Raw genomic sequence first — 10,451 nt, 5'->3', positions numbered from 1 at the left:
CATGCACGACAAGGGCTGCTTCCCGATCAGCACCACAGCACCAGAGGTCAATCATCATTCACTACAAATGTCCACAATCTAGAAATCACTTAAATAGGACCTACCTGACAAAGTGAAGTAGACCAAAATATCCTCAAAATCTGGACATCATAGCGAGATCCAAAAAAATAAAAAAACAAATAAGAATACATCATGCAAGACCAGGGGTGCGTCCCAATCAGCACCCTAGCTCCCTTGGTTAATCATCTTTCACTACACCTGTTCACAATCTTGAAATCAGATAAGTATGACCTACCTGACAAAGTGAGGTAGACAAAAAGATCCTCAAAATCTGGACATCATAGCGAGATCCAAAAAAATTCAAAAACAAATAAGAATATATCATGCAAGACCAGGGGAGCATCCCAATCAGCACCCTAGCTCCAGAGGTCAATCATCATTCACTACATGTGTCCGCAATCTAGATATTACTTAAATAGGACCCGCCTGACAAAGTAAAGTAGACCAAAAGATCCTCAAAATCTAGACATCATAGAGAGATCCAAACAATTGCAAAAACAAAGGAGAACAATATTTTATTTTTAGGGGTTGCACAGTCAACTAGTTCCTCTTTGATCGCTAGCTATGAAGCAAAGATGTGCGCAAACCTGGAATAAATGCATAAAATATTAGCGAATAAAGCAGCTTTTCCATCGAACACGTCGAAGAAAAATAAAATAGTCACTTTCTGATAACCTGTACATATAATTCAAGAATAAAAGACTTTTAAAAATCGGATTATCGTCCATATTGCTGTTTACATTACAAAAGCGGCCTTTTCTCTTTCGTGAGTTAGTTGTAATGAAATCACTTTTACTATTTACTATTTGCTATGGTTACATTCTTGGTGCAGTTTAACACCAGGAGTGCGTCTCATTCTGCACCATAGCTCCCGAGGTCATTCATCAGTAGGTCGTGTGCATAAATTTGGGCACTAGTGCAGCATTCCAGTGCACTCGTGAACTTCCCTTCCCTTGTTCACTCAGGGGAATACCCTCTGCCATTTAAAAAAGTGTGTTCCACTTAATCAATCCCTCGATTTTGACCGATAAATCCAAGTGAGCTTCATATGTCCACTCCAGCACCTGTATGTCCCAGAATGTAACGTGATTGTGACATCCCAACAGTGTCGTTTCCAAGCGCTCAAGGATTTAGAGCACTCCATTCAAACCCATTCAGATGCTCCACAAGTAGTTGACACATGCGTAACATAAGCATTGGCGTAAATCTAAGTGCACAAAATGCAGGGAAATTAGCGAGTGAAAGGCATTATAAATTGGGCTACTAAGTAAAAAATGCAGCCTACTAAGGGCACTGATGAGCTTGGTTCACTACACATTGGGACACACTGACTGTGACATCATCAAAACTGCAATTTACAAACAACTGCAAAACTAATCATTTGCATATTTTAATTTTAACATGTTGTTTATAAACGTACATCATAGCTTAATGACTCGACATTACAATAGATTAAAATGATTTAATTTGAATTATAATTTGAAGCTAGTAAATATTATAAAAGTTAGCATTTTAACATTGGAGTCAATGGAAATGTGCTCTGTTTTGTAGCCAGCCCCCGGTGGCCAGTCGATGAATTGCAGTTTCAGTTACTTCTGTATTAGGCGGGAGGTTGCTGCTTGGTTGATACACACCTCTGGATATAGAAACCGCATATACTCTTAATGCGATAATGATACTTTCCGATATATTGCTCTTCAGTTAGCGGTGTGCAGGAGGGTGTTCGTTTCACACTTTTAAAACAGCCAAACATGCATGAACGCTTCCTGAGGATCTGCTGTTTTGGGCCACAGCTGAAGAGAGCTGAACATGGCTCCGGATGGCATGCAGCAGATCTCAGTGTCCTGCCTTTGACACGGACTGCAATCAAACGAACACAGAGGAGTATATTCTGAGGCGGGAAAACAACATCGGATACAACCAAACAAGCCAGAGTTGGAGGCTGACACTGACAATGCAGTGTGTAATGGATGCAGATGGTGTCCTGCTGCACACACAGACACGCCGTAAAAACAACACGTACTGCTGCAGAGAGAGAGCGGTGTGTTCACAAACCCTTCATTTTAATTAGACAATTCAGCGTATGAGTCCAGAGACTGTCTCTGTGGTCCATGTGCTGCAAATACGGCTATTTTTACAATCCTGTATGCGAGTTTCTAAAAGGTGCACAAACAGTAGCCCATAGCCAAACGAAAACTGTCTTTATCATAACAATGTTTACACTTTTACAGACATAACTATCAACAGGGCTCGTAAAGAAATCATTGATTTTATATAAATATATATATATATTGTTTTTACAAAAAAATCTCTCATTTATTTTGATTAAAGGGCACCTATTTTACCCCTTTTTATGATTTAATATTAACATTATGGTTCCTCTGAGTGTCCCTGTTTAGGATCAGTTCAAAACACAGCTCAGATTTGTTTATCATAACATACATTTATCTTCCACAAATGAAGAGGCTGCCAAGCTGTGTAAATGTACATATTAAAGTGGGGTGTAAGGCGTACCCCTGGGGTGCAAGACTTGCCCATTGACTTACAATGGTGAAGAAACTTCCATTTGAAACATAGAGACTTCAAATCCCATTGACTTAACACTGGACCAAACTCCCCCTTACTGGCTTCCTTGAACACCGTGAACCCCTCCCCTGATGCCGATGCGCTTCCTGCCAACTGCCTTTGAGTCCCAGCACAGTCACGTTGGCTTTCACGAACCAACATCAAAGTTCGTCAACACACTTTAGGTTCTAGTTATTATTAGTCTTATTATTATTCATAGGATTGTTTACACTTTAAGGCCCAATCCCAATTCTACCCCTTAGCCCTTCCCTTTTACCCCTTGTTTTGCACGTTCACGTGAAGGGGTAAGGGTGTCCCAATTCTCTTTAGCTTGAAGGTGTAGGGGTGGGAGATTTTTCAGTCCCACAACATTCTGATGCTCGATGACTCTTGAATGCCCTGTCAGAACAGTCTGGTGTCTGAGAATGAGCTGTTTACAGTGTCTGCTGTAATGTTAATGTTGTTTTGTGTGTTTATATTGACGAACATGGCCACAGTGTAAATGCACAGTACAGTTATGATCTTACTGCCACATTATATCCTCATGATATACGCCTTCAGTGATATCCTGAAGATAAACACCAAAAAATAGCGCAGCTGGAATGACTACAGTAGTTGCGATCGTCATTCTCGTATGACGCAAGAGATCGTGATGACATATGATGACGTGTGCAGGTGCTGTAGTGCTGTCTCATTTCTTAGGGGTACATTTTAAAGCTCTTCCTCTTCACACTCTGTTTCAAGGGCCAAGGGGAACACAAATAGATATGGGATTGATCACATTATTAATGACATTTTATTTGATCTAATTGTGATTCTCTGCCTCTTCTCAAAAACCCCTGGCAAATACTGCATGACCTGATGAAAAGAAACAACAAACAAACACACTCTGCAGTGTTTCTGCAGTTGTCTCGGTGTGTGTGTCGGGGCCCTGGGAGACCCGCTGGCATGAATCTCAATGAGGCCTCCGGGGCCTCACCTGCTCACCCAGGGGCCAGAAAACACACACACACACACACACACATGCACGCACGCACGCATGCACACAAACACATACAAATAGTCGTTCACTCACAAACACAGACTGACTAACAAACATACTGTACACACAGACAAGCACATGAACACACACTCAAACAACACACACAAACATATTCAAATAATAAGAAAAAATAATAAAATAAAATATAAATAAATATAATATAAATTAAATATAACAAATATATATTAAATATATAGTAAACAATAAAATATAAAAAAATACATACTCAAACAATAAATAAGTGAATAATATAATACAATATTAATCAAACAACAAAAATACATATTATAATAAATAAATAAGCTAATAAAAGCACGTCTGGTCAAAAAGACTTCTGTTATGATGTGAAATTAAAGTGAATATCACTGAGTCTATTTGTAACAAGCTCACAAACTCAAAACTGCATGTGATACTGCTCATATATTTTTTGTTATTAAATTAATAAAAGAATTAATATTCCAAAAAAATAAGAATAGGTTTTAAAATAACAAATAAAAAATAAATATTTAATTATTGAAAAAAAAAAAAAAATAAATATAAATATATATATATATATATATATATATTTTTTTTTTTAATAATAATAATAATAATAATAGTGAATATTTAAATAAAAAATAAGTGAATAAATAAACATTTAAATAATAAAAAAATAAATATTTGAATAAAATTAAATAACAAATAAATAAATTATATATATATATATATATATATATATATATATATATATATATATATATATATATATATATATATATATATATATATATATATATATATATAAAATTATATTCCAATAAGAATAAAAATAAGAATAAATATTAAATAATAAAAAATAATAAATATATTCAAATAAAAATTTAAATAAAGATTTAAAATAAAGTAATTAAAAATAAAGTAATAATAATAATAATAATAAATATTTAAATAATAATAGAAATAAATAATTTACAAGATAATAAAATACATATTTATTCAAATAATAATCAACAACAACAACAACATTTTAATATAATATAAAAGCTAAAAAATAAATAAATAAAATTTAAATAAATTAATAAATAAACATTTAAATAATAATAAATAAACATTTAAATAGTGTAACATTACAATAATAAAAATAAAACTAAATAAATGTTAATAAGTAGTATGTCACATATGCTACTGTAATGCTGTATGCTTGACCAGGACTCCCTGCTAGAAATGATACTGTATCTCAAAGGGACCTTCCTGGTTAAATAAGTAAATAAATCAATACAAAACGGCAATCTCTCGACTGCAGCGTTGAAATATAAAATAAAGGTTTGTAATTGAGTAATCTGGACTCATTCTGTAGTGCTGAAGGCCAGAAACAAAGCAGCGCACAGCCGAGCTCATTATGCCTGCTTTAAAACTATTTGCAATTCAAGGCCATAGAGGGAGTGTTGTGGAGAGCGAAACCCTTCAAAGACGACGGCCAGGAGTGACCCAACAACCCATTTCTGGGGTCAAATCCCTGATGAGGACTGCTGAGACCCAATTAAAATAAATTTGAAAACAATCTGACTGCGGGCGGCTCCTAGCGCTGCGTTCTGACCTCCGCCAACATCTGATATTTCTGCAAATTGCTAAACAGTTTGGCAGCAGGTTGCGGCACAGAGCTGCGGTAAATGACAGGCCACGCCAGTAATTACTGCTGAGGTGTGAAGAGCTGCTTTACCATTTTGTCTGCTACAAATCATGCTGGATTTAGCCCTTGCTTTACCAAGAGTAGAAAGGACACGGTTTAGTAAAGATCCACAACTATGGAAACATGACTGAATGGGCAGATGAACGAGTGGATGCATGCATAAACAGATGGATGGACAGATGAGTGAAAGAGTAAATTAATGGACGGATAGATTAATGGATGGATGTATGAATGGATGGATGGATGGATAGATGAACGAACTGATGAATAAATGAATGAATAGATGAATGAGTGGGTGGATGTTTGGACAGAAGGATGGATAGATTTACAGATGGATGAATGATTGAATGAACAGATGGATGGACAGATGAGTGAAAGAATGAATTGATGGAGGGATAGATTGATGGATGGATGTATAAATGGATAGATGAATTAATGAATGAGTGGGTGGATGTATGAACAGAAGGATTGATAGATTTACCAATGGATGAATGAATGAATGAATGAATGAACAAATGAATTGACAGAAGAATAAGTGAACGTATGTATAAACAGATGAATGGACAGATGAGTGAAAGAATGAATTGATGGACAGATAGATTGACGGATGGATGTAGGAATGGATGGATGGATGAACGAACTGATGAATAAATGAATGATTAGATGAATGAGTGGGTGGATGTATGGACATAAGGATAGATAGATAGATTTACCAACGGATGAATGAATGAATGAATGAATGAATGAATGAATGAATGAATGAATGAATGAATGAATGGATGAATGGATGGATGGACAGATGAGTGAAAGAATTAATTGATTGACGGATAGATTGAAGGATGGATATATAAATGGATAGATGAATGAATTAATAAATATATGAATGAGTTGGTGGATGTATGGACAGAAGGATGGATAGATTTACCAATGGATGGATGTATGAATGAATGAATGAATGGAAAGATAAGTGAAAGAATGAATTGATGGACAGATAGATTGATGGATGGATGAATGGATAAATGAATTGATGAACGAGTGGGTGGATGTATGAATGAGTGGGTGGATGTATGGACAGAAGGATGGATAAATAGATTTACAGATGACTGAATGAATGAATGACTGAGTGAATGAATGGATAAATTAATTGACAGATGAATGAGTGAACATATGTATAAACAGATGAATGGACAGATGAGTGAAAGAATGAATTAATGGATGGATAGATTGACGGATGGATGTATAAATGGATGGATAGATGAATAAATTGATAAATAAATGAATGAATAGATGAATGAGTGGGTAGCTGTATAGACAGATGGATGGATCGATATACCGATGGATATTACACTCTACACTGTAAAAGCGCTACAGACATAAAGATGAGTTGAATTGAATGAATGACTGTAGATATAATGTGCATGAATAAAATAATGAATAAAACTCCAGAAGCACAAGTCATCTCATTATGTCACCTGTACATCAATGACAATAAAACTGGTGCCACAACCGTAAACACCACACAATCCCTCACACTGCCGTCTCTACAAGACAAACCCAGCCGGAGGTGTGACGGGACGGGCGACGGCTGCCCCTTATCAGTGTGCGTGTGTGATTCAGGCAGTGACTGCAGTAAATCCATCATGTCATCAGGCGAGTCTGACGGATGCAGCAGCGAGAGGAGCACACCGGGGCCAGGAGCAGAACTAACACTTAACCCCGACAGCAAATCTATGAGAACGTTCACAATCTCCAATCATGACAAGCAACGCCGCAATCATAAGCAGGCCAGCTGATACAGCGCAGAAAACAGAGCGGGTCAGACACTACATCTGTACAGAGCACACAGATGTTAATAACTAACACCACCGAGCGTGATGGCCAGAGAAAAACACAAGCTGAAGCCATCACACGCTGTCTGCGCTGCTGAAATACAACAGGTATCAGTCTGCGTCTCTATACACACACATTTGAAGCCGCCCTGTATATTCCCACAGTTTTCTGTGCAGTTTTTTTTTTTTTCCTTAAGACATTACATGTATATAGTTGAACTATTTATAGTATATATATATATATATATATATATATATATATATATATATATATATATATATATATATATATATATATATATATATATACTGTATATAGTTGAAGTCAAAATTATTAGCCCCCCCTGTTAGGGCTGAACAGTATATCGATATCGCTGTGTGTATCTGCAATAGTCACATCACAGGATTAGATGGTTTGTTAAAGACCAAAAGATAAAGTATTTACGCTATTAACAAACCATTAACACATTATTAAGCAAGTCTTTTACCTCAATGAACTGCTAATTAACTGCTTATTAATATTGATCATGTTTTATAAGTGCTAATAAACAGTTCATATCCTAATTATAGGCAGGTAAAAGCTAGGCCCACACGGAATCTGCGTGCACAGATTTTCAGTCCATCATTGGGTTTATTAATTTACTAAATGTGTGTAAATTTATATTTATTAAGTTTTTATATTCATTTCAGTAATATTATTGACTAATGTGAAAATATTCATATGATCTATTTACAATACAGCAGTATTCTCTGCCTTTTAGTAGAGATATTATGAGCGACTTGCTTTGTTTACCAAATAAAGTGCATCTAATTGGATTTGCATTGTAAACATGGAATAGATTAAAAATGTATTATTTTTATTTCACATATTAGGTTTAGTTATACTCCTAAAATAATTACACATAAATCCGCAGATTTTTAAAAAATTGTACGCAGAAATAGCAAAAAATTTCCGCAGATTTTGTGTGGCCCTAGTAATAAGCCAGTAGTAAATGATGTGAATTGGTACTCAATCTATAACTTTACTTAATTTACAATTATTATTTTTATTATTATTATTATTATTATTATTTTGTTCTTTTAATATCTTAAATGCTACGCATAAATAAACTTTGAGTAATGTACCTGATAAATTAACCACTGTTTGTTTTATCTGTATGTGTATTTGTAATATGAACATTATAATAATAATGATAATAATAATAATAATAATAATAATAATAATAATAATAGTAGTAGTAGTAGTAGTAGTAGTAGTAATAGTAATAATAATAATAATAACAATAATAATAATAGTAGTAGTAGTAGTAGTAGTAGTAATAATAGTAATAATAATAATAATAATAATAATAATAATAATAATAATAATAGTAGTAGTAATAATAATAATAATAATAATAATAATAATAATAATAATAATATGTATATTATATGTACTATATTAAAGATATTATAAAGATTTTTTTCCCTCTATATATTTAATATTGCGTTGTAAAGTTTGTTTAATATACACCACCTGACAAAAGTCTTATCTTAATCCCAGTTGTCAGAGCAGCAAATAATAACTTGACCTTAAGTCGATCATTTGGAAAAGTGTCAGAAGGGGATTTTTCATCTGTTGATCTGAATCCCAATCATCACAGATGCTGCAGAAGACCTACTGGAACCCACATGGGCCAAGATTCTTAAGGAAATCAGTCAAGTTTGATGAAGGAGAAATCATGGTTTGGGGTTCATTCAGTATGGGGGCGTGCGAGAGATCTGCAACATCAACAGCCTGAGGTATCAAGACATCTGTGCTGCCCATTACATTACAAACCACAGGAGAGGGACAATTCTCCAGCAGGATAGCGCTCCTCATACTTCAGCCTCCACATCAAAGCTCCTGAAAGCAGAGAGTGCTCCAGGATTGGCCAGCCCAGTCACCAGACATGAACATTATCGAGCTGATGAAGGAGGAGGTGTTGAAGATGAACACAGAAACTCTTGATGAACTCTGGGATCCTGCTGAAGGCTTTCTTCTTCATTCCAGATGACTTTATTAATCAGTGATGTGAGTCATGTCAGAGATGTATGGATGCAGTCCTCCAAGCTCATGATGGAGTCAGACACAATCTTCATTCTGTCTCCACTGCAGCAGGACTTTATATTCTATACTGGACATTATTTCTGTTCAGTGATGACACTTTAGTCTGAGCAGAGTCAGACCGCACTGTCCTCATCAAATCAGTCAACATCAAGACATGATCAGATTTATTGAGCTCAAATCAGCAAAATCTAGAGGCCTTCACCTTTCATAGAGACACTTCTGACACCAAATCAAAGTCCAGTTATTATCTGTGCTCCTAATACTTGGACAGGCCACAAGACTTAGGTCAGGTTGTGTATATTAAGGCAATACATTTGCCTGAACTGCTCAGGCAACTTGCAGAATAGTAACCCAATCTCATAAAGAATCATATTAAAATCAGGAATCATGATGTTTTCTGCAACAAAAATTATAATATGACATAATATTAAAGCCATTATGCCCACCTCTAACATCATGAACAAGTGTGTCATACATAATTAACTATATATATATATATATATATATATATATATATATATATATATATATATATATATATATATATATATATATATATATATATATATATATACACAAAGTTGATAACAGAATCTTTCAGGTCACTTTTTTGTTTACTTTAGTGCAATAATTCTTGTAAACTAGTTCCTGAAACAAAACCGCAGATTTAGAAAAATGCCCTGAAATGTTTGGGAAACAGCCTGTGCCATAAAGTGTGTCATTAAAAAACAAAACTTCATGACAAGTGACTGTTAAAGTGATATTTCACTGCACCCACATGAAATAAATAAACAGTAAATGGCAGACTAAGTTGACTAGATTCTCTAAAGAGTTGTAATAGACCCGTAACCCGCTGTCAAGAGCTGTCAAAGTCAAAACTGTGAGCGGCGTCCCCTTATTATACACCGCAGGAGCCCAAACTCGACTGCTGTTGTAAAGTCAGATGCACTATATTATTCTGCTGCTTATTTCTCTCTTCGGGGTCAGCGGAGGAGAGGAGAATCAGCTAATCTGCTGCAGGAGGATTAATCAAATACAGCCTGTTTTTCAGCATAATAGTAGAGCAGCTTTTTTTCTTCACTATTTATCATTCATTTGAAGCAATATATGGGTCGCAGGAGTGGGGAAAGTAGCTTTAGTCTTTGAAAAATAATCTGTCATAGAGGTTTAGAGGAGGTGATAAAAATCAATAGCCTG

This window comes from Danio rerio, chromosome 16, assembly GCF_052040795.2.
Source record: "Danio rerio strain M-AB ecotype USA chromosome 16, GRCz13ab, whole genome shotgun sequence".
NCBI classification, from domain to species: Eukaryota; Metazoa; Chordata; class Actinopteri; order Cypriniformes; family Danionidae; genus Danio; species Danio rerio.
The sequence above is the reverse complement of the archived record's forward strand: the minus strand, read 5'-3'. Positions refer to the sequence as shown.